At 50.8% G+C, this 25678-nt stretch overlaps 1 protein-coding gene and 1 non-coding gene across 6 annotated transcripts in view; one reads left to right on the plus strand and one right to left on the minus strand.

The window, feature by feature from the left end:
- LOC144155746 (uncharacterized) overlaps nucleotides 1–25678 on the minus strand; it is a 260323-nt gene that overhangs the window by 213085 nt on the left and 21560 nt on the right. For 3 of the 5 annotated variants that reach the window (XM_077687367.1, XM_077687366.1, XM_077687365.1), the window contains exon 1: nucleotides 5935–6255. The exons of 1 other annotated variant lie outside the window; for it this stretch is intronic. The gene's annotated coding sequence lies outside the window, so the exon portion shown is untranslated. Of the gene's footprint in view, nucleotides 1–5934; nucleotides 6256–25678 lie in introns of those variants that run through there. One more of the 5 variants, XM_077687364.1, reaches the window with a different exon arrangement.
- On the plus strand, nucleotides 9190–9273 carry Trnal-cag (transfer RNA leucine (anticodon CAG)). Its single transcript has one exon. It is a non-coding gene; the product is annotated as a tRNA-Leu (tRNA).

Consider the following 25678-nt stretch of genomic DNA (forward strand, 5'->3'; position numbering starts at 1 on the left):
AGGCCACTGGTTTCGAGAACACCGGAGAATACTGAAGGAAGCATTCGGCAGTTCACACAAGCGGCCACCTGTTCAAAGCCTCAGAGGTAAGCAGTGAACGCGACAGAGGAAGCCGCGTGCACCTTTGTCAAAAGAAAGCGAGTAACAGGGTCGACGACACAGTATGTAGCAATACGCGAGACGTAAAATGAACGAACTTTCGGGAAACCCAATGAAAATTTCGTTAAACTGTAACGCAGTAGAGTTTGGGTTTGGGCTAGTTGGCAGGGGTAATCCACGACTTCATGTATCGCAAAAAACCGGACAAGCACAGAAGGAGGCGCAATTAGCGCAAACTTCCAACTGAGCTTTACTGAAAAAATGCGAATTTAAACAGGAAATCGGAGCATAATCTTAAAAAAAAAACCCGAAACAGAACAGAAGCAAGGCATCATGAAATTTGCCCGCAAAATTATTCGCACAACGATGTGACGTCGACAAAAGGCAGCACCAGGCATTGACTAAGGTGGCCCCCACCCCCCTTTTAGGCAGCCAATCTCCTCATCAGACACGGCCACAGAGGGTGCGGACATGCGACGGTCCTTCAGGTGTGCTATTTCGGCCACCTCAATTATTTCTCTTGTCTTCCGGTTGGGTTGCCGAGCGATGACGGCACAAACCACAATCACTGCAATGAATGCTCAAGTGGCCCTTGACAACCGTACTAACATTGTAGTCGTGCTCACGAAGCCGGTCGCTCAGCCAACGACCTGTTTTCCCGACATGTACTTTACGGCACTTCAGGGGAACGGCGTACACAATGTGTCCTGCATGAAATGAACGGCTTTTTGGGTTCTTGTCACACATTAGCTGCCGAGGAGCTGCGCGGTCATTTACGCGGCACATGCTTAACGAGTTCCTTGAGGCGCAAAACACAACATTTACATCAGCTTTCGCACCAATCTTCTTCAGCGTATGTGATAGGTCATGAAAGTACGAGATCACAGCGAGTCATTTTTTGTTGACAGGGCAATCAGCGCCGTTACGCGCCTCAAGCTCTGCACCTGGACCGGCGTACTTGGTATTTTTCAGTAGGCCCTCAGGGAAAAAGCTGTTGCGGGAACCCCGCTTGGCGAATCCACTCCACCCGCTGCAAGAAGCTTTCTTGAATTCTCTGGGGACAAGACTTCACAGCGCATTTGTCAACCACAGCTTTGCCACCCGCCGTTTCACCAAGCGTAGCAACGGCTTACTGGCGCGTGGCTCGTATAGGGTATGTGCTAGGGCCTAAGTTCGCGCTAGAGCCCAAGAAGGCCGCGCCCAATCCATTGACTATGCTTAGAGCTGTGTCAGCGGTAGCCCCTGAAAGTGAGCACGATCGATGTGTTTCCGCTGGAGTGGATGTTTTGTTGCGTATAGTAGGCCCCTTAAAAAGGGTTTACCGATGCCGCGTGTTGAGTCCTTTTTAAAAGGAAATAATTTACGCATTTTGCCAGCCGTTAAGAAGGGAGGAGTCATGGTCATGCCAAACGAGGTTTTTCATATAAAAGCTACTGAGCCGCTTAATTCGACTTTTGACCTCCGCTCAGACATAGCCATGAATAAGGTAAAAGCGAAAGCCAAAAAGTTATGCGCAAAGCTGAACCTAGATGTTTTGGCTAAAAAGGCGGAGAAAAGCCCGGGTTGCGCTCTTATTATTTTTTTTTTGTCGGCCAAAACGCATAAGGTCGCTTGCTCTCCGCGCGTAATAATTTCGGAGCGGAGAACTTGGCAGAAAGCTGTGACTACATTTCTGCTAGACGAGCTAAAGCTTCTGGCAGTGGATGACCCCTTTATGGTTCGGAGTTCTGGTGATGTGATTGCCTTCCTGAAGCAGTGCCCCCCTCTCGTGCCAAATGCTTTCTCTATTGACTTAAAGGATTTGTATTATTAACTGCCTCAGACTGAATTACTTGAGTGCGTTGAGGCCGGAATCGACAGGTTTGGTGCGGTAGCCTTTCAGAACACTACAGGTACTAGTGCAGCGGGCTTTCTGGAGGTGTTGGCATTGTACCTTCAGTCAGATGCAGTATGGGAGGACCGCACGTATACGGCCAGAAGCGCGGGTGTGTATAGGATCCTGCGTCGCACTTATACTCAGTGACTTGTTACTAGCCCAATACGATCGACGCTTGTCTGGGCTGCTGGACCAAGAACATGTTGTTACGGCTTTTCTCTACGCGGATTATTTTATTGTGTTTATCGCGTGTGACGACGCAAGTCTTCCCTGTCATGTAATGAACGTGCTAACGACTTTTAAAAACTGCCTTCAACCTTTTGAGCTGACGCACGAACTGCCTGAAGGTAGCTTGCTTTTTTTCGCGGGTGAGCATGTGTCTTGGAGCTACGAGCCACGCGCCAGTAAGCCGTTGCTACCCTTGTCGTCGGGGCGTACACTCTCGCTTGGTGAAACGTGGGGTGGCAAAGCTGGGGTTGACAAATGCCCTGCAAAGGTCTTGTCCCCAGAGAATTCCAGAAAGCTTCTTGCAGCGGGTGGAGCGAATTCACCAAGCGGAGTTCCCGCAACAGCTTGTTACCTCTCTTGCTGAGGGCCTATCAAAAATATCAAGTACGCCGGTCGAGGTGCAGAGCTTGAGGTGCGTAACGGCGCTGATAGCCCTGTCACCAAAAAATGGCTCGCTGTAATCCCGTACTTTCATGACCTATCACATAGGCTGAAGAAGATTGGTGCGAAAGCTGGTGTAAATGTTGTGTTTTGCGCCCAAAAGAATGCGTTAAGCCTGTGCCGCATAAACGACCGCGCAGCTCCTCGGCAGCCAATGTGTGATAAGAACCACAAGAAGCCGCTCGTTTCATGCAGGAAACATTGTGTACGCCGTTCTCCTGAAGTGCCGTAAAGTACATGTCGGGAAAACAGGTCGTTGCCTGAACGAGCACGACTACAATGTTCCATGAGGTTGTCAATGGCCACTTGAGCATTCATTGCCGCGATTACGGTTGTACGCCCCTCTTTGAGCGCTGTGCCGTCATTGCTCGACAAGCCAACGAGTAGACTAGGGAAATAATTGAGGCGGTCGAAATAGCGAGCCTGGGGTACGGTTGCGTGTCCGCACCGTCTGTGGCCGTGTCTGGTGAGGAGATTGGCTGTCTAAAAGGGGGTGGGGGCCACCTTAGTCAATGCCTGGTGCTACCTTTTGTCGACGTCACATCGTTGTGCGAATAATTTTGTGGGCAAATTACATGATACCTTGCTTCTGCTCTGTTCTGTTTTTTTTTTTTTTAAGATTATGTGCCGCTTCCGGGTTTAAATTCGCGCATTTTTTAAAAATAAAGCTCAGTTGGAAGTTAGCGCATGTGTCCGTCGCCTCCTTCTGGTCTTGTCCATTTTTTGCGCTACACGAAGTCATGGAAGTCACGTTAAACTGTAACTTTTCTCAACTGGATTCGGCACCAAAAATAATGCCTTAGAGGTCGAAAATAAAGTTAACACATTTAAAAAAGTCAGTAACACTTATTTACCGGCCACTACTTGCACAAGACGCGCCGAGTTGCCTCCCCTCACTGTCACGCTTGCAGTGTTCGTGAGGACATAGAGCATGTACGGTGTGTGTGTCCCCGCTAAGACACCCCACGGCAAACCGTGAAAAAAACTTTGGGACTCCGTGTTGATGCACCACTGAAACTTCGCGTCATTGGTCCACGGCACTCCACTGCCGCGGCAACACGGAGTACAAGGGCCTTGGTGACATTTCTCTGTGACTCCGGCCTGAACGAAACTCTGTGAAAGCTTGCTTTAACTTTATTACTGTGCGTGTTCTGTGTGTGTGTTTCTGCGTTTGTCGGTTTCTGTGCGCTTATTTGCGTTTGTTAGTGTTTGTGTGAGTTTTTGTGTGTTCGCTTCCGTCGCTCATTTTCGCCCCTCGCATGTTCACTGGAGTAGCCATCCAAGCTCACTGCCAAGCTGACTTCTCTTCATCATTAAAGGCATCCCTCCTCCTCCTCTTGTTATCTTTTCTAGCACAATTTCTGGTAGATGCAAAACACTCCCTAATTGTTGACCGCACGTTGCCCGGAGCGCAGTCTAGTCAGAACTCGTAACAATAGACTCATGCAAACACGCGGTTCGCTCTGGCTGAAGCCACCATCCACGTAATAAAAGCACCACGTCAGACTTATTTCGACTACAAGATGGGTCGGGTGCGGGAAATGAATCAGACTCCTCGATACCAAGGTGAAATTCGTAGGAAAAACCCATGCACGTTGTTAAGCCACACACACGGTAGATGGAAGCTGTACTGTCTTTTCCCCAAAAAAACTTCGCTTACGGGAACTCTATTGTAAAGAACAGCTCTTTCAACTAAAGCGTCTTTGCATTGAGTGCTGTTGGGTCTCAGTGGGGACTTCAAAGCGGTTATCTAAAAGGTTCGTTCACGTGTAATTCATTCCAGTGATGTTTCTCCGTATACTGACTTGACCAGGTATCCGCCAAGGATCTGTATTGTGGCCCTTGCTGTTGTGTCAGTTATTGCGGTCATTAAACTGATTGCCGAGAAAATTTGGGCGTTTTGGTACTTTATTGCAACAAAATAATTACAGGGAGGCAAAAAAATAAGCGCCCGCTGAAGGAGAGAGGTGAGCGTCTGTGTCCCCACTCTCCCACCGTCGTTCCTTTTGTTCAGCGCTTTAAATATTCCCTTGTAACGGTCGTTTATGTAAGGGGCCCGTAACAAGCACCGTATGTCAAGAATATTTTTGTTAACAACTCCGACAGCGCAGACAACATATTCTCGCCCGAGCTTTACACCGCAGGAACTTTCGGGTTCTCGTGGTGAGAGCATTGTACCCCGTATACTCGTCGAATGCCAGCAAAGGGGCGTTTCTGAACTAAGAAAGTTAATAGACTTCATAACGAGAAAAGTAGCACGATTTTTTCTTTAATTTTAGTCCCGGTAACTTTTTTACCTGGCTTTTGATGGTTTTTTTTTTATTTCCTGCTTCTTGAACTTGTGTTTTACTGTTTTTTTTTCTTTCGCATCGATCCTGTGTTCCTTGAAACTACGTATACACCCACATGCAAAAAAATAAAATCACCCATTACTTCTTGCTTCAGTGTGCGTGCTGCCGTCTCCTTTTCGTTTTAATATTTCCGAAGAAGACGTACAGGGAAGTTTCACACCTATTGTTACGCTGAACGAACTCCATATAATCGTTGATCGGCATTCTTTGAATCAACCCTCAGCTTGTTTTCTGATCGTTAGGGGACCTAAGAGAATATGTTATGACACGCGAGTCCAACGAGACGTATACACCTCGTACGCTCCAAGCGTGACAGCGAGAAAAACATAATGACCGAGCAGCGAAGTTCCATTCCACGACTGCATCTTGTGCACATGACTTTCTGAGCGGGCCAGGAAGTGCAAGCGAACTTCCGTGTGCACATCGTGTACTCAAGCCGCCCCACCTGTAAGAACTTTGTTGGCTGTCATGTTTTATCGGTCTTTTTTTTTTTTTTTTCGCAGGCGTAACGACCTCTTGATGACATGGCTGCGGAAGGACTACGAACGCCGCGTTGTAAGTGACAGTTTGCTTCGACTGCTCGAGACACGACACGCATCGCTTTCTCGAGCCGAGGAATGCGAGAACCTCATCGCTGCGTGGCCACGTGCCTTATTCTTTTCTTTCCGCGCCGCGGAACCGTGACGCGCTCAGCAACAGCTACAAACGGCGTACGCGGACGTTGACAAGACAGTCCGAAGACAGAAGGAGGCGAAAGACATGCAACCGGTTCGCCGGCGGCGGCAGCCAAGCAGCAAGCCACGGTCGAGCTGTTCGACGCCCGCTGTCCTTCCGCGCCGTCCGGCTGGACCATGCGGAGGCGACAGCGAGCGCCGGAGGAGCCCCCGCTCCGTGACATGCACGCGCCCGAGTCATTGGCACCGAGCCACGTGTGCTCACCGGTGGTGGAGTTCAGGAGTGGAACGGGCGGCGGTGGCGGTTTCCTCGTGCGGCGGCGCTTAGCGGGACCGCGTGGCCGAGGGGATGCGCTGAGTGGGATGCATCACGAGCCGGCTGTCGGTGGCGGCGTGCCGGGGCGCGAGTCGGGTTCCGAGTGCCGGTGGCGCTGGCGCTGTACGCGGACCCCGCGGCGGACATCGATCTCGCACGGCCTCTCCCACCAATGGGCGAACGCTGTGCCTTGTACCGCGCGTGTACTCGAGGGGGGTGCCAACCCTGGACGGCCCACGGGCCGCTCAACTTCTCTGCGCCCCGCGCGGACCACGCTGCAGGCCGTCTGCCCGTGGCAGCGGTCTCCCTCTCGACCCACGAATTAAGTTTGCTCGCACGTTTCAGCAGGTGAGGGGCCGCGGCACGAGGGAAGCGGTCTCCGTTTTGGTGTCAGCACACTGCCCAAATTTTGATGTTCTCTCTACCCTGTCCTGGTAGACAGGTGGTAGCCGTAAAAGGTTGTACTGCTAAAAAAAAAAAAAACCAGAAATATCTCTGAAAGAAAGGAGGAAAAAAAGTAAGAACTAATTCCTTTTTCGGAGGAATTGGTAAGAAAAAGGAATGGGATAAATAAATAAATAAATAAATAAATAAATAAATAAATAAATAAATAAATAAAATCACCGATCGGTTATTTATTAGCTAGCTCAGGAGCAGCCGGGTGTCTTTGTGCTGGCGCGAGGGAAAATAATAATACGAATCAATCACTCATTTATTAGTGTGCGCAGGAACAGCCGGAGGGCTCTGCTGCCGCACGGGAAAAAAACGGGAGAAAAAGCAGGCGATGCATGATGTGCACATCTCACACAATAATGATATAAAGGAATAGCGTTGGTTGCACAGAACAAAAATTACATACTTGAACACACACGCATGCAAGTATAATTAATGCCTACAGTGGTGAAGAATGTGACGAAAGCGATCATCGCGTGTACACAAATACTCTCAAGTCAAATACATAGATGTAATAATGTAAGCGGAGAGACGTGCGGACAAATGTTTCTGCGACAAAACGAAAATTGGCCCCGTATCCGCCTGCTTCCCTGCAAATGACGTCGAAAGGTGACAGCATTGCTGCTGCCCCGGCCATGTAACGCATCTCCCCTCTCACCCTCCGCACCCATGATTTTCCGGATCTTTCCCGCCGCTTTGCCTCCTCACAATTCCATCCCAGGTGTTACCCTCCCCTCCTCCATTTACCACCCCTGACTCAATTCTACCTTTCACGTCCCCACCCCTTGATCCTTTTACGACGACACTCCTCCTCCGCCCCAGTAGCCCTACCCCTCAACGCGAACTCATTTTTCGTCCTCCCGCCTCGCATTTTCTTCCCCTCTGGCCCTCCCCATTTTCCAAAACCCCATCACTCATACTTTCCCCCTCCACAAATCACCCCTCCCACGAAAAACTATTTCCTCTGCCATCCCCTTGCGGTGTTCCGATGGTAGACTAAATTCTTCCGTTTCTAGAGGGTTCGTGAGGTGAGGAAGTTGCATGCTTTAATGCGGGGAAGATGGTCGAAGGGTCCTGTAGAAGTACCTTGCGCGACGCGTGACTCTACTAAAGGCCCCGGTAAGGCCTAAGGCTAGAATTGAAACCGTGTCGGCCCGTGGTGGTGTGACTATGATGCAATGGAGCAGTGCTTTCACCACCATTCTTTAACTTAGCCCTACTCAAAATTTCTAAGCCCTAGGCGAAATACCAAATCTTCACCATAGTCCCTATGCGGACGATATCACACTCGGGGCCAAAGGGAGCCGTGCTGCGCAAATAGAAGAAATCTTCCAAGCTGCTGCGACAGCTGCAATAAACAACGCCGCCCTCGCTGGCCTACAATGCTCCCAACGAAATAAGAGCCTCCGAAGAAAAAACAAAGTTCGAATACCAATGTCCAAGTTTACATTGAGTAAACTTGGACATCCGAATTCTGGGACTCACTATAAATCACTCCAGAACTACTACAGGCTTCATACAACTCTCTTCTCACGTCACCCAAACCGTCAGGTGGCTTAAACGCGTTGCTACCCGAAATAACGGCATTAAATGAGCTGATGGACTTTGTTTAATCCAAGCATTTATTATCAGCCGTATTACTTACCCTCCCGTACCTCCTTCCAACTGGAGCGAAAATAAATTGTCATACGAAAAATCTACAAGGTTGCCTTACAACTGCCACCCGGTACTTGAACTGTGGGCGAGACTACATGGCACAAGAACCCATAGAAGCTCACAGTATTGGCCAACCTCGTCCACTAGCTGAAACACTTCCTGGACAGCATCTCATTCAACGCCTATCATCACAGCTTCCAAGACCCCCATCCCCCTGGAAATTCATGCTAGCATCAAAGTCCGCCCTCTGGATCCCCCGAAACATGCGCCCTCATGCACACCAGAACCGCGGGGAGCACAGAGCCAACGCGCTCGCAGAAAACTACCCGATACCTCGAGACACAGTGTATGTCGGTGCTGCTGACTGCCGACACCACAATGTATTCGCAATAACCGTCATCAATGCCCCAAACAATCCCCCATTCACTTCTCTCACGATCCGCACGGCAGAATCTGTCTCTCTCCACCTTCCCCCTCTCATGTATTTTTCCTTTCTTTCCATCTTCCTCCCATCTCTTCTCTCTCCGTCTACACTCTCATCCCCCCCTTCTTCCCTTTACTACCACTCATTCTCATTGATCTTCATCATCCACTTTCCTCCACATCATATTTTCCGCAAAAGGCACACAAGAGCTTGAATACACATATAGGTCCATCACAAGCAGAAAACCGCATACCACTAGAGTGCTGTGACATAAAGCATCACCCGCACGACGAAAAGTGAGAGTAATACGCCAACAGAATGCATGAAAACGACCGATAAGAACATGCGTCCACCTTTACAAACGACAGCCGTAGAAACGGGTAGTACAACCGCTAAAAGTAATAGTGATGTACGTGTCACCTTTTAAAAGAAGAAAGAAGAAATGAAATATAGTTGAAAGAAGCAATTGCCGTGTTATACAGTGAGTCGACATGCTGCTTCCACACTAGCCAATGTGTGCAGCTTCAGCAGTTTATAGTTCGCACTCGTCTTTTGCGGTTGCAAAAAGCCTGGTTTCTACGACGACGGTAACTTTTACGGCAAGGTTTTTTTTTTTTCGTAAATACATCAGGAAGGTTTTAAATATACTGGATTTTCCAGCCGGCGGCCGTGTCAGGATGGCCGAGCGGTCTAAGGCGCTGCGTTCAGGTCGCAGTCCGGTCTTCCGGGCGTGGGTTCGAATCCCACTTCTGACAGCAATTTTTTTTTTACTCCAGCTTGCCGGTGTTTTTGAAGCTATTTAGGATTCTGTATGTATACTGTGAAAGCATGAACTCTGCTCTACCTTCAACACCAAACGTTCCCGCCCTGTGTATGCTTTTTTTAAGATTTACTATCTCAACTAAATCGCGTGGCAAGTCGTTGTAAATGTTACCACTGCATTCTTTCCTTCAGAAATTATTTGCGCTACTCCTCGCTAGCTGCCACTATCGCTCAGGTATGCATTCCTTTTTGGTGCATAGGCATTTTACAGGGAAGCTGTTAAACAAACGACGTCAACACAAGCAGGGGACATCCCAGATGTGGCGTAGCACATCTTAGACAAAGGACGCGGCCAATGCAGTACTCCCCTTCGCAAAAAGGGCTCCCGTTGAAGCCGTGGGTTCGCCGTCGTCGGTGGAAGAGAGGAAGGAGCAGCACGCTCCTACATTTGCAACGCCATCGGTAACAAGGCCGCGGGATGTAGCAGCAAGACCGAGTTCGACCAAGCAGCCTGCGCCATGGCATTCGGCCGAAGCAATGGCGATACAATCTCAGAGTCGGATGCGCCCGGAGCGAAGCCTAATGTTACGACTCAGCCCGCCGCTGGGCTTTGCTTCAACACTCCTCGGCTGTGCGGCGAAGCCTCCACTACGTGCGCCTTTTAAGTAGGTCCTCCCTGTCGGTGTGAGTACTATACTCGGTGACAACTTAAGAACGGCACCGGAAGTTGCCGCTGTGCCTTATCACCGTAGCCGGATGTTTCTCCGCGCGGCGCAAGTAGGGCGTTACTGGGAATATTTTGAACATGGCGTGAGCCGTTCCCGAGATTTTTTGGACTTAATATGCTTATAAACGACTCCAGTGACGACAAACAAACTGCGTGAGACGAGGCAGACGATATCACGCATTCATAGCAAACCCCTTTCAAAACGCGCGCGCACTGACGTCACGGGTCCGGCGCTTTGGCGGAGTGTTACACTACATGAGATGGTGCCGTTCTTGAGTTGTAACCGAGTATAACACTTGCAGCCGACAATTCAAACGTGTCGCTACACGTCTGGATCACAGGCGCCTCGCTGTCGGCGCGATCAAACTTCCATGGCGTGCCGACGCAACACGCAGAGACCTGTCCCAAGGACACGGAGGCCCCTCGTCCGCTGCGGAGACCTCCTCTCTCCCCTCTCTCGTACTCAGCGTGCGCCGCTACTACCGACTGCTCACGAAATCTGGAAATAGTGTTATGTGTGTCTGTGCCGTTAGTGTCAGGTGCACAATCTAGAGGGAACGCTTGTTTCGACCGTTGGCGCTCTGGGTATAAATAAGACCCCCCAAGCGCTGTAGTTCATTCCTGTTTGAGCAGTGAATACTGTAACCTCGCCCGTCGGGGCATTGTTATTTGGCTTCGGCTCACCTCTCGCTATGAAGTAAACAGTTACGTTTTGCCTGCGGCTTCTGGACTTCCTCACGGCTGCAACATTGGCTGGCCGCTCGCTTCAAACCACGCTACCAAACGTATGTCGGAGGCGACGGAGCTCGGCTCGGGTCGGCCTTCCCGTGCGCAACAACGGGTTTTCAGCGGTGGGATGACAACGTCGCAACAACTGGTTGGCAGCGGTCGGATGGCAACTTCGTAACACCTGGAGCCAGCGGTGCGAGATCCAACACCACGGACGTCGAGGCGGCTTCCGACTTCGCAGAATTCACGGCGGTCAATGGTGAGTGCGGGACTTTTCCTCAATGAGTTTTACCAGGCTTCTGAGGATAGCTGGTAGGGCGTGTGTTTTTGTCGCGTGGGTTATTCGCGCAAAACAATTTTGGAGCAGTGGGAAACCAGTACTCTAGACCGGCCATGAATTTGAAGGCGTTGAAAAAACCGCAGTTGTTGGAGCTTGCAAAAGAGTTGCGCTTGGTTGTTACGAACGCGCTGAGAAAGCCAGAGCTGATACTGGCTATACTCGCTGTTGGGGCTGACGATGATGAGCTGTCGGAATGCATTGAGCTGATCAATGGCAGGGAGACCGCTAAACGTCAGGCTGCAGAGGCTGAGCGCCAGCGTGAGGAACGCGAGGAAAGAAAGCGAGAACAGAAGCTCGAGAGGTAGAAACAGGAACGGGAGGATCGAAGGCGAGAACAGGAGCATGAGCTGGAAATGAAGCGTCTAGAGATCGAGGCATCTCGATCTAGGCGTGAGAGTGAGAGCAGCGCGCCAAGCGAGCAGTCTGCGTCGACTGAGCGACCTACGTAACGAATGAGTGACCTAATGCGACCCTACAAGGTAGGAGAAGACATCGGTCTTTTTTTGGTCAACTTCGAGCGTACGTGCGAGAGGGCCCAGTTTAGCCGAGAATCATGGCCGCAAAAGCTGCTTACGCTTTTGTCAGGTGAGGCATCCGACGTGATGGCCCACTTGCCAAAGGACGAGGCCGAAGACTACGAGAAAGTCAACTCGAGTCTCCTGCGTAAGTACCGGCTGTCGGCAGAGGCGTTTCGCCAGAAATTCCGTGAAGCCGAGAAAGCTAAGGGCGAGTCGTACTCGGAGTTCGCCTATAAGCTGAGGGCTAACATGGAAGAGTGGCTCAAAGAGGCAAAGGCTTTCGGAGAGCACGACAAGGTCGTTGAGTGCTTCGGTCTCCAGCAGTTTTACCGCCGTCTACCAGAAAACCTGAGACTCTGGGTGCAAGATAGGCCAGGGGTAAGTACTGTGGATCATGCAGCTCAGCTAGCCGACAAGTTCGTCGCAAGACGAGGTGCGCAGGGGCCGAAAGACAACCAAAAAGAGTTCAGGCCGAGGCCTGATATCTCAGGGCCGAAAGGCAGAGCTCCCCAGAAAGATGGTGGAGCTAGCAAAGTCGTTTTCGTGGATAGTGAAACTGGCCGCGAAAACGAAAAGAGCGCAGACGCTGAGGAACAGGGCAGAAAGAAAGCTTTTGAAGCGCGCAAACAGGCTGCGTGTTTCATCTGCGGCGAAACGGGGCATTTCGCTGCGAGTTGCAAAAAGGGCAAGCTTGTCTTTCACGTGCTAGACCAGAGTGAGGATAGCAGGCAGTTTCTGGAGCCGTACGTACGTGAGCTCGTGGTCAACGGTAAACCGTGCCGAGTTCTTCGTGACTCCGCGGCGACGGTAGACATGATCCACCCTTCGTACGTTGAACCGGATCAGCTGACGGGACAGTGTGTTTGGGTGAAGCAGACCGTAGCAGCACGAAACGTGTGCCTGCCGATTGCTAAGGTCAGCATCGGAGGTCCGTTTGGTGAACTTGTCACGCAGGCGGCAGTATCGCCACAACTTCTTCCGTAATACAGGTACCTATTCTCGACCAGGTCGGATCAGCTGTTATGCGACAAGGGGTACAATTTCGAGAAACTGCCGAGGAAAGAATCAGCTGGGCTCGCTGCCAAGCGCTCAAGTAACGATAGTGTCGCCACCTCTGAGCGGAATGGCGGGACTCAGGCAGATAGCGAGGACGGGGCATTTCCGGAGGCTCACGACAGAGGGCAGCGTAAGTACACTGTGTTTAAGGCCCCTACGGTGAGCGGAGATGTGTCAACGTCGGCGTGTTCGGAGTGCTCAGGTTCACGGGAGGCCTTGAAAACGGCTGCCGACCCGAACGCGCGCAGTTCGCAGGCTAACGACGTTCCGCGGGAAAGCCTAAACCGTGAAGTTAGCGAAAGGAGGCAACACGAGTCCGTTGAAACGAAAGGTGTTTCTCCAGACGCGAGTTCAGAATCGAGCTACGCTGGGGCAGAGCCGGCAGTCGAGACACTAAACGGTTCTCACGGTGGAGCTAAGCTTGACGACGACGACGCAACGGAGCGAGTCGCTAGGGTTCCCCCTGCAACTCAGATACTCGATGTCGAGCAACGGCCAGCCGAGCTAGTAGCGATTCTGGTGTCGCCTGGGGGTGAGCCGTCTTCTGAGACCGGGCCGCCCGTGCCTAGATTGGCCTTGACAGCCGGAAAGGAGAGCGAAACCACCCTCTGGTGTTCGCTTAACGACAGTGTCGCAAAAAAGTGCGACAAAAGCTCCTATGCGGGCCTGCCGAGTGGCAGCGCCGCACGCACGTTTTGCGCCGGGTCTCAGCGGACCTCGGGTGGCGGAAAGTAGAGCAGTTTCCTCCGCGCGCTCGAGATACGTCTCGGAAGAAGGCCGATGCCCCCTCGACCGGTCGCAGCAGCTTTCAGAGAACGGGCGCACCTAAGGTGCGATTCAAAAAGGGCAAAGCTCAGGGCAATGACTTGAGCTTGAATCGCGGCTCTCAGCGCGAGAAGTGGCCTGTAGACGCCTGACTTTCTCAGTTCCATTGGTTTTCCTGAAGCAGGTTTCGCCCTTTACGATTAAATTTCTTTTTGTGTGGGACATTTCCAATCCCGCGAAATGTCACCTTTCAAGTTTGTGTGCTAGGCTAAAGTACTGCTGGGCTAAAATATAACTAGTGTAGTTAGTTATTAGCGTATTTTATCGCAACTAAAAGCCTGGTAGAGCTTCAGTGTGGATTTGTCTTCGCACTTGCCGGCGATGCGGTTGTGTCTTCTTGTGTTCTGTGGCTTGCCTGACCAAGCCAGAGACGTTCTTGGCAAGCCACTATTCGTCCAGTGACCGGCCCCGGTGAAGGTCCAGCACGGTGTCGTACAGCCCAGGCCTGTGGTCGAGCATCTGGCGAGCACTTCTCTCCGAAAGCATCCCTCCGGACAACGGTTGAAGACCCTTATCCATCTGGATCTCGGAACCCCGGCGGAGAAGCTGTTACGATTGAGCCCGCCGCCGGGCTTCGTTTCAATACTCCTCGGCTGTGCGGCGAAGCCTCCACTACGTGCGCCTTTCAAGCAGGTCCTCCCTGTCGGTGACTCACGCTTGCAGCCGACAATTAAAACGTGTCGCTACACGTCTGGATCACAGGCGCCTCGCTGTCGGCGCGATAAAAGTTCGATGGCGTGCCGACGCAACCCGCAGAGACCTGTCCCAAGGACACGGAGGCCCCGCGTCCGCTGCGGAGACCTCCTCTCTCCCCTCTCTCGGACTCAGCGTGCGCCGCTACTACCGACTGCTCACGAACTCTGGAAAGAGTGTTGTGTGTGTCTGTGCTGTTAGTGTCGGGTGCACAATCTAGAGGGAACGCTTGTTTCGGCCGTTGGCGCTTTGGGTATAAATAAGACCCCCCAAGCGCTGTAGTTCATTCCTGTTTGAGCAGTGAATCAATGCTGTCATTCTGCTCGAGCACTGTACTGTAACCTCACCCGTTGGGGCATTGTTATTTGGCTTCGGCTCACCTCTCGGTATGAAGTAAACAGTTACGTTTTGCCTACGGCTTCTGGACTCCCTCACGGCTGCAACATTGGCTGGCCGCTCGCTTTAAACCACGCTACTAAACGTATGTCGGAGGCGACGGAGCTCGGCTCGGGTCGGCCTTCCCGGATCCAACACCAAGAAGCCATCGTGCATGGACAACACTCAGATGAAGGCAACGGATGGACGACCTAGCAGTGGTCCCGTGTGCAAGGACAGCAACACATTCACTCGTGCACCGCCGTTACCTAACGACTGGCTCGGCAGCAAATCTCGAAACGTGCAAATCCGGAGACGGGAAAGTGAAACGCCCATTCCACCACAAGAAGTAAGCAAAAGCAGCTCGGTGGCATCGATTCATACGCAACTGGAAAACATTCAGCCAACACACAGAAAGCAACATCGAAAGCGAACAGGAAAAGAACAGGGGACCACTAACCAGAAGATTGAGGCTGCATTCCGAATACGATTTATCCGTGCTCACTCGAGGACTAACTTTATTGCCTCATGCATAAGACAGTACGGTTCGAGCAAAACAGCGTGCCTCGTCGTAGCCAAGAAGGTAGCAAGAAGAAGGCATCGTTCCGCGAAGCGTCGATGGAGGATAAAGCAGAAAGGCACCTATTACCTCTTGTCTCCGCAAGAATGACACCGGACTAATCTATGGCAAACCTGCACTATCCTGTTCTGCACTGCTCCACTAGTATCACCGTCGGGGGTGGGAATATGTTGCAGACTTATTAAGGAAGAGAAAGAGGATAAAGACGGCTAATCGCCACTATCATCACCATCAGGGGCCATCATCGCGTTCTATAACAGGCAGAACAGTACCGGTCTACTAAAACTGCCTCATGCATGTTCACATTATTTAGCGCAAAAAAATCTCAGGCTTAATTGAAGCAAACTAAGTACGTATAACACAGAGTAGCAAATTAAAACACGCATATAAACAAACTATAAAACAAACTCTAGCTGTTTCAAGAAAAATTGAAAAAGAGGCCCTTACAGATAGCGCACGAGCAGTGCCAAAGCGGGAAAATTGAATACAGCAAACGTTCGTTGCATTCAGCATGAGGAAAGGGAGCGAGAAGAGAATTGTGTGACGGGTTGAAGGGGTAGAGACTATTGTCGTCGAAAGGCCCTATTGTCTTTCGACGACATTAGCAAAGTAAACAGGAACGCCACAATTTTTTTACGTGGATGGGTTTTAGGCCTGGCTTTGATACGTTTAAAGCTGGAACAGCAATGTGTACCCCGGATACTAAATTCAGCAGTGTTTTCTTCATTTGGAATACTCCGAATCCAAATCACTTGTAAATTGCTCTTTGGAAAAACATTTTTTTGAAAATGCTTCTTTCATTGTTTATTTTCACGTAAAGAATAAAGCTGGTGAATATGATGATGAATAAACTTTATTGGAGACCAGGTGCTGATGGTGAATATGAAAATTGAAATTTTAGCATAATGTCGAAGTCGTCACCGCGACTGATGCGGCATTTACGGTCACAAGTAGCGCTAAGTTGAACCGCGAACCCGGATTTTTTTTATAAGCATGGCGTTTACCGAGGCCGGCAGTGATGGGGTTATGCTGTGGCGAACATATGGTGTGCCTAACTTTACGCAGCCATCCCTTTATGTTCAGTAAGCCACGGCAAGTGGGGAAGGCGGTAGAGGAGGTAGTTAGGCTTTGCACGGCTATAAAGAACTTCTAGAGAGCGCTGGCTTCATCACGTCTGCGTCGTAAAATTGTGTGAACTTTCAAGTCCTGCAGAGCTTTTTAACAGCGAGGCTGTTGTTGCTGGCCGTAATGTGTGCGGCGTGCGGCGTCATCAAAAACTTGGTCATAGTTATTCCGCGCACCGCGCATTTACCGCGCACGTGAGCACGCGCTTTACGTGGAGCGCCCGGCATCATCCAGGCTTGCGCGTGGCTCTCACAGAAAATACCAAGAAAACAGTTCACGTGCGTCCGCGCCTCAAGGGGGGAACACAAGACAGCTCGCGCAAGAGACGCCGACTTCGCGAAGCCGGTTGCCGCCAGATCTAGCGCGTGCTGACGCATTTCACTTGGGGAGAAATGTGAACGCCTGCGGACGAAACGGTTCGGGCCCGCAAGTCATGCGTGAGGAAGTGAATGAATGAATGACTTTATTGCGGAGAGGAGGCTATAAAGCCCTGTGGGTAGGGAATGGAAAAGAGGATTGGGAAAGGCAACACTAAGTTGTAGTACATCTAAGTAATGTTCAAGCTTCACTGCAGCTATGTACTGTAGCTGTCCCTCAAGGTCCGGTTGGAGCAACGCACACACACTGGCCTTCCCCTGAGGGGAGGGGGTGTCCGGCATAGTTCTTGATGGCACATTACGGTTGGTGTGGCAAGATGGATGCGCACCGGTGTTTATTTGTGATTGGTGAACTTAAACAGGTAGTCGGTCAGCCATTAAATCATCTTATAGAGACCATTTTTTAGGGCAAGTCTGTGATTTTTTCTAAGATTTCGGGGTTGTCCGTAACATATTCGACATGCTCTAACGCCGACGTCGGAACCGTGGCGCTTGTGACCAACTGCGCACGACCGTCTGAGAAGGCTGCACATGACCAAATAAGGTGGAACAAGTTGGGTGTTTCGTTGCTGCCACAGTGGGGGCACCTTAGTAAGGAGGGACGCCTTGGGTTCGTCCACTTCGAAATCACATCAGGGGTATAGGCCGAGTTGGCATAAACTTTGTTGGCGAAGTCCTCTCCTGTTCTGGGAAGGCTCTTTAGTGGTGCGAGGAAACCAGGGGGTGAGGCCTCGGCTAGCCGGTGCCGGCTGAGGGCTCTAGCTTGACAAAGTTTTTGTTGCCAGTGTTGTTCAGATGGGCTCGGTGGGTCAGATTGTGCTGAAGTGGTGTCGAGAACCGTGGGAGGATTTAGTAGACACTCCCGGGCAGCGTTGTGCGCCGTTCGGTTGCCGTCTGCTCCAGACGTGTGCGCAGGTGTCCAGACCATGCGTATCGTGATTCCTTCATGAGAAAGGTCCCGTACTAAGTAGAGGATGTTCGTGGCCGTAGAGTTAGGCGTGAAGGTCCTATTCAGTTCCCGGAGGGCAACGTGCGAGTCAGTGATGATGCGGAACTTCTTTGTGTGGATGGTTGAAAAATGGGTCTGGATGCTTTGAACTGCACCCGGAATTCCAAAGAGTTCGACTTCACCTGAGAGGCCGTAGGTGTTCGTAATGTTGCGAAAACCACCGAGTTGTGGAACCTCGGGGCAAGTCCAAGCAACAGCGGCTGTTATGTCTTGGATAGCGGCATCGGTGAATACATCAACTTCATCGTGGGCTTTGTCGTTGGCCAGGGTGCGGACGTACTGTTCCCTAGCTGCTCGTTGACGTCGGGGAATGGGTCGTCGTCGGATAAGGCCGATTGCAGGTCTCTCCCAAGGTGGGATGGATTTAGGAAAGACTCCATGGTCGAAATTGCTGTTCAAGGTGTCCCATTTAAAAACAGCTCGTCCCTGCGGCATGTATTCGAGGTGCTTCTAAAATCGCAGCTTGACTTCTTCGACTGGATTGGTGATCAGATGAAGTGGCACTGCTTGTTCCAGCACGTCCGTCCTAGTGTGGCGTGGTAGGCCTGTTATGGTACAAATGAGGTGTCTGTTTAATATGGTTAGTTCACTGAGATGCCGGGGGCGGAATTCATATACAGGAAATCCGTAAGACAGTCGGCCGTGCGCAACGGCGCGCGCAAGCTTGAGACAGGCGTCTTGGTGTGAGCCACCGTATTTATTGGATAGACGCGTAATGAGGTGCAAGGTGGAGCGCCATGTTGTTCGAAGATGACGGATCCATGTAGTGGGGCTATTGCAGCTGCTAATCTGGAGGCCAAGTAATTTGATGGCGCCATTTCTTGATTCAAGAATCGTATTGGCGATATTGAGGTGGAGGACTTGGTCAGAGTTGGTCGAACGCTTGCCGTCGACGCTGAGAAATTCGGTCTTGTTGGGGGATAATTTCAGCTGGAATCGGGAGAGGGTGCGCTCCAAGCTAAAGACAGAAGCCTGGAGTTCAGCCTGCATAGATTCTTTTGAGTCATAATCAGGAGCCTCGGTCCACACAACTATATCATCAGCATAGAAGGCGAAACGGGCCGCTGAGTCCATTTCAAGGGTGCGTGCTACACGATTCATGGCCAGATTGAAGAGTAGAGGTCCGAGAATTGAACCTTGGGGAACTCCTCTGTCAAGGTAGTAGGTAGTCGGCGTTGCTTCCTTTGGGTTAAGGCGAATGGGTCTGTGCGCTAGGAAGCCGCGAATCCACATCTAAGCCTTCTGACTGGGGCAGGCAGCGGCTAGTTCTTGCAGGATGCCTTCTTGACTAACGTTATCGAACGCCTTGTGCATATCAAGGGCCAGAACGTAGTCGGGTAGGCTCTTGCGGGATGTCCGGTTTATGACTCGACGAAGAAGCCAGAGGTAATCATGTGTGCCTAAATTGTGGCGAAATCCCGTGAGGGCCGGGTGGAACCATCCTGTGTGTTCCAGGTGGTGTTGGAGCCTGTTGTTTATGAGACGTTCTGTCAACTTGCAAATAACAGGAATTGATGCGATGGTTCAAAGATTCTCGGGTTTTCGGGAATCTTTGCCAGGTTTCGGGATGGGGTGGATGATTGTCATTTTTAAGTGGTCAGGAACTTGCCCAGTATTCCAGGATCGATTGATGAGAGTTAAGAGGGCCGCTTGACCCGATGAGGGAAGATTTAGAAGGTCTTGCCATTTTATTTGGTCGTGGCCCGGTGTAGATTTGGGTTTTCCTTGGGAGATGGCTATATGCAGCTCGCTCTTGGTGAACGGAGAGTCGAGCTCAGCGAGCGGTGCACGTATATGGATTTTAGGCAGAGGTGAGAAGGTCGAGATGTCAGCCGTGGCGTGCGGGAAGAGAGTCTTCACAAGAGTATCTTCCACTTGAAAGTAGTTAGTATGGAGGCACATTTCTTCTAGAATGGGCAGTTTTATTTTCGCCCGTCCACTCAGACCCCGAAAGAGGTTCCACAGATGTGAGAGACCGCGTTCTTGCCCAAGTCATTCGCAGAGATTATGCCAGTTTTCAGATTGGAGGATTTTTTTATATTCGTTTATCGCTTTCTAATGGAATTTTAGTTTCATAAAGTCATGGTGACGTTTACCGCGTTCTCTATACCTTTTGGTGAGGCGTTCAGCGGTACGAAGCAGTTTGTGCATGTGGGCGTCCGGATTATTGACCTCAGCTGTGCTAGTTACCGTCTCTGTGGATAGGTTACGCGCTTCCTTCACAGAGGCAACAAAGTCGGACAGCTCAGGTTGTGCGCTCACGCGGAATTGCGAGCGAAAAAAGTTCATGTTCGTGTACGTATTCTTGGAGCGGAATTTCTTGCTGCTCAAGTGCAGCAGAATAGGGAAGTGATCACTGCCCCATGTACAATCCAGTGTACGCCATGTTTTAATGACGCCGGGTGTGGTAAGGGTTAGATCCGGTGTGCTGTCTTGCTGCGAGCTGTGGAGACCTATCCGGGCAGGAATGAAAGGTTCATTGCCGAGTCGGAGGGGGCTATACTCCAGTGCTTCTTCTAGGAGTTTCCCGCATAGATCGGAGTGGGAATAACCCCAGAGAGTACTTTTAACGTTGAAGTCGCCTCCAATAATAACTGGACCAGAAAAGTTTAGCGAAAAAATATGCGATATCCAGTCATAGGAATCCCTAGCCCGGGAGTTAGGTTGAGGCCTGTAATATACCGAGACCATGAGCACAGGTTTTCCACTAGGGTGTTGAAAGCGGACGATAATTACTTCTCGATTTGTATTGCTTGCTTTATCCTATCGGTGTTGAACTGAATGGCACGATTTGTGCATCATAACTGCTGCCTGACCAGGGGTGGAGGGAGACTTTGTCTTATCTTTGTAGGTATGCGGGATTTTGGGGTCCATGTAGGTGGTGTAGTGAGGAATTTCGCAAGGGCCTCTAGTCTCCTGTAGCAGTAGGGCTAGAGGTCGGGTGGAGGATACCTGTTATTTCAGTAAGGGGCCATTTTGAGTGAAGCTCCGGCAGTTCCATTGAAGTATGATACGATTAGGAGGAACTAAAGGCTTCATTTAGGAAGATTGCTTCTTCTTGCGCTTGGATTCACTAGGGGTGACCGTCTCAAGAAACTTGCGCATTTGTTCTATGACCTGTTGCATGTCCTGTTTAAGAATGGCGTATGCCTGTGTAAATCGGCTATATTGGCTCAGGCTTTCTGCCATTCCTTGCACACCTCAAACTTGATTTGCGCCTCCCGTTGTTTCAACATCTGTTCAGTGACATAGATCGTGGGTTTGCTGCTTGCGATCTGCGACGAATCTGCTGTGGGGCGACAAGAGGTGCGCGAACGGCTTTGGCGCACCGACTCCGGGCCACGTGATTGGGGTGAAACCGATTGACGCCGTGTGCTGGCTTTGCGGAGGGAGGCGAGTTCTTTACGCATCGCCTGAAGTTCTGAACGAAGTACTAGAAGGCTCTTCTTGAGTTGAATATTTTCGTTCATGACTAGGTGGTTTTCTGGTAAAGTGGCGGTGTGGTTACGGCCAATCATCTGCTGGTGTCCTGTGACAGTGGCTGCCCAGGAAACACTGTTATTGTTGGGATGGCTTGTTTGCTTTGTTCCACGGTTTACATCAGACTCTTTTGGTGAATCGGTCTTTGGAGACTTTTCCTCCTTCTTTGGAAGCCGGCTGGGACAGACTTTGGTTGCAGTTAATAAGCGACGGCCTGGCACGGGACACAAAAGGGTGCAGATTCACGTTCCTCCTCCTGTGCATTAGGACAGCCGCACTCCGTACACACACTGGGGGATGGGGAGTATTTGGCCATGTGCCCCAAACTGTGGCAGTTGAAACACACTAACCGTTTGGGACGGTACTCTGTGACTTGTTCGAGTTCCATATAATATTTTACTACACGGGGGAGAGTATTAGAGTCAAAAGTAACGATCGCTCGGTCTGTTTTTCCTATTTTTTTGCACTCGAAGTACTTCAGCCTGCTCGCAGCGAATGCAGCTGTGGATAGTTTCGTTACTATCATTTGGATCTATTTGGATGGCTCCTCTGATGGTGTTCTTGGATGAGGGAATAAGTTCAATGACTACTTCGATGGTTTCTAACTTTCCGTTCTGGCGAAAAGTAAGATGGTCGATTTGGGTGAGCTTAGTTGCGTGACCTTCATCGTATACAGCAATGTGCGCGCTGTTAGCCGTCATCGAAGGTAACGGCGGCCATTTCAGCGAGCTCTGCACTTGGCGCTGTTCGGCCAATTACACTGGCTATGGTATTTCGAGGAATATTTTTGATTTTAAGTTTGGCTAATGGTCTCAAATGAAGAGTGTGGCGTGACCGACTTACCATATCTGAGCACGTAGGTCTGCGCTTCTTGGAAAGGCGAGCTCGTTGCCAGCCTTCAGCCTATTCGGTGGCGGCGTCCTCTTCGGTTCCTTCCATGCCGTTGTCTTCGAGCTCTTCTCCTTCATAGGCGTTCACGTCTGATGACTGTAGAGGGAAAGAAGTCTGGGGTAGCTGAGGTTCGTTGGAGATCGTATTCCGGTCCATGGTAGGAGTAGGTCCGTCTTCAGTGTGCATAGGAATGAGATCCGAGGGACTGGGAGCCTTTCCATCCGCAGCAGCCGCGACAGCCGCGCGCGCAGCCGCCACGCCGACAGCTGCGGCCGGCGGTAGGCGAGCACGTCGTGGAGGCCGTTGGGTTAGGCCTAACCGACGGTTCGGGGAAACAGACTTGGCTCTCGGACGCGTGGTGGTTCCGAAGGGCCGAATTTTGGGTTGGGCGGGGTCACAACATGTCTATGAAGATGGGTAGACACAGGAAGCAGGGCCAACGTCGCTCAAAACGCCACAACTTGCGAAAAAAAACTGGAGCACGTTTGGAACACGACCGCTCGGCGCGGCCCCCTAGCGGCCGGCTCTCATGAGGAAGACGACGATATAGATGGATGTGACGATGACTACTACTACCACAGTGAAAAGCGACGACGAGACATGTAAATAAACAATTCCAAATTTAATGCAGTGCGTGGTGGTGTGACCTTCAGTGCTTACATAGAAAGAAATCCTCCAGCTCCGCTATGGTTCAAGCCTTGCACGACTTAGTGCTTGGTGCACGACTGACTGCTTTGCGAATTTTTTTCACCATAACTCCGTATCACGCCGTTCAAATCTATCTGTGGGGCATTACAGATGCTCTTCACGACTCGGTCTTCATTAACGTGAACAAAAATATTTCAAGCCGGGTGTTTTACATCCCGAAGTTACACCTTGGCTGTGAATTATGCCATAGTGTAGGGCTAAGTACTAATTTTGACCTCCCGCGGTTTTTCAACGTGCGCTGAAATCGCAATAAAGGGGTGTTTGTTGTTGTCGTTGGTGTTGTTGTTGTTGTTCTTGTTGTTTTTCGCCTTTCCAGAAAAGTTGACGCCGCAACCTGGAACGAAACTCGGGATCTCGTTTGAGCGGCCTCAAGTTTTTTTCGCCTGCGCGCGCGCAGGAAACATTCAACATGCCCGCCGGCGTGAGTGCTAATGAAGCAAAACAAAAGATTGCCTAGAAACCGGCTTCACAAGGTGAAAGCCTAAAAGCCCATTCACTGCGCATTTTAAATCGCTCTAAAAGGGGCCTCCCTCGTAGAGTGTTTTGGGCAGGCAAAATGGTCTCGTGCAGCAAGCTTCCGCGCTGACGTCGACGGACGAGGGCCCACACGCAGGGAAAACAAAGCCTTAGCAGCTTTGCCAGATTAGTAAAGGTTCGGCGCGAGTTATATAATTCACTAAACCTACATAATATATCACTTGGGAAATGAGTGAGGCATTAAAGATTTTCTCCAGCTCCTAAGAATCTTTAATTTTATTGTGGAGTCCGGAAATCCTGACTAAGTACTCAAGCAGCGGTATACGATACATGCATACGACACTGATCCCACAGGGCCACAGCAAGCAACGCTAATTTAGTCACTCGGCAGTAGTCGTGCTTTCAATTGTAAGAATGTAAACATCATGCAATTCAATGTAGTATATATCCTGCTGTCACCACAAAACGCGCAGCAGCGGAGAGCGGGGCCAGGTGGTGGGCGCGTGCTCTGCAGAGTCGGTACGGTTAACAGCACCAAGGCCAGGTGGTGTTGGTATGGCGTGGTGTAGGCAGCGAGGAGAGGAGGAAATCCACTATCGTGTCGCAGCTCACTCCAGGCGTGCGGTAAAGCAAGGACATGTGGCCGTATCGAAGCGGCCCAAAACCCGCTCAACTCACCGTTCGCTTGAAACGTGCGCAAACCTTAGATGGTACAACTTTTAAATGCAAGGCTCTCCGTAATGCCCAGGTGAACGGAGGAACGGATATATATATATATATATATATACATATCAAGGTTGCAGTCGTCATTGCCAGTGCTATTCGGCTTTTTTCGAAATATTTAATAGGGCCGAATGACGTGTGCTTGTCACGTTTCTTTGATTCATTGATAAATAAGCGAAAATATAAGTCGAGAAAAAATCCGCCGTTTTTCCGGGAGCGGGACTCGAACCCACATCTCCGCATAACCGGTGCGGTGCGTTAACCAATTACGCTATCCCTGCAGCGGCTTCTCTCTCGACTTTTAAAGCGGGGTTTATATTTACAAGAGCTCTGAGGCCGGTCAACTAGCGCCGCCCCTCGACCACCGCGGGAGACGTAGAACGTCTTCTTTCCCAGCGGCCGCCACGTAGAACGTGGTCGGAGTCCCTCGTCCCGTATCTCTCTGTTCTGCTACATGCATTACGAGGCACTGGCTCCAGCAGTTCGGATATGCCAATTGCTAACCCCGACCTCCGACCACGTTCTACGTGGCGGCCGCTGGGAAAGAAGACGTTCTACGTCTCCCGCGGTGGTCGAGGGGCGGCGCTAGTTGACCGGCCTCAGAGCTCTTGTAAATATAAACCCCCGCTTTAAAAGTCGAGAGAGAAGCCGCTGCAGGGATAGCGTAATTGGTTAACGCACCGCACCGGTTATGCGGAGATATGGGTTCGAGTCCCGCTCCCGGAAAAACGGCGGATTTTTTCTCGACTTATATTTTCGCTTATTTATCAATGAATCAAAGAAACGTGACAAGCACACGTCATTCGGCCCTATTAAATATTTCGAAAAAAGCCGAATAGCACTGGCAATGACGACTGCAACCTTGATATGTATCTTTACCGAGTCCCTCGTCCCGTATCTCTCTGTTCTGCTACATGCATTACGAGGCACTGGCTCCAGCAGTTCGGATATGCCAATTGCTAACCCCGACCTCCGACCACGTTCTACGTGGCGGCCGCTGGGAAAGACGTTCTACGTCTCCCGCGGTGGTCGAGGGGCGGCGCTAGTTGACCGGCCTCAGAGCTCTTGTAAATATAAACCCCCGCTTTAAAAGTCGAGAGAGAAGCCGCTGCAGGGATAGCGTAATTGGTTAACGCACCGCACCGGTTATGCGGAGATGTGGGTTCGAGTCCCGCTCCCGGAAAAACGGCGGATTTTTTCTCGACTTATATTTTCGCTTATTTATCAATGAATCAAAGAAACGTGACAAGCACACGTCATTCGGCCCTATTAAATATTTCGAAAAAAGCCGAATAGCACTGGCAATGACGACTGCAACCTTGATATGTATCTTTACCGAGTCCCTCGTCCCGTATCTCTCTGTTCTGCTACATGCATTACGAGGCACTGGCTCCAGCAGTTCGGATATGCCAATTGCTAACCCCGACCTCCGACCACGTTCTACGTGGCGGCCGCTGGGAAAGAAGACGTTCTACGTCTCCCGCGGTGGTCGAGGGGCGGCGCTAGTTGACCGGCCTCAGAGCTCTTGTAAATATAAACCCCCGCTTTAAAACTCGAGAGAGAAGCCGCTGCAGGGATAGCGTAATTGGTTAACGCACCGCACCGGTTATGCGGAGATGTGGGTTCGAGTCCCGCTCCCGGAAAAACGGCGGATTTTTTCTCGACTTATATTTTCGCTTATTTATCAATGAATCAAAGAAACGTGACAAGCACACGTCATTCGGCCCTATTAAATATTTCGAAAAAAGCCGAATAGCACTGGCAA

The sequence above is a fragment of the Haemaphysalis longicornis genome, unplaced genomic scaffold (assembly GCF_048455015.1).
Source record: "Haemaphysalis longicornis isolate Haplotype H1 unplaced genomic scaffold, Haemaphysalis longicornis Haplotype H1 scaffold_1, whole genome shotgun sequence".
In the NCBI taxonomy this organism is placed as follows: Eukaryota; Metazoa; Arthropoda; class Arachnida; order Ixodida; family Ixodidae; genus Haemaphysalis; species Haemaphysalis longicornis.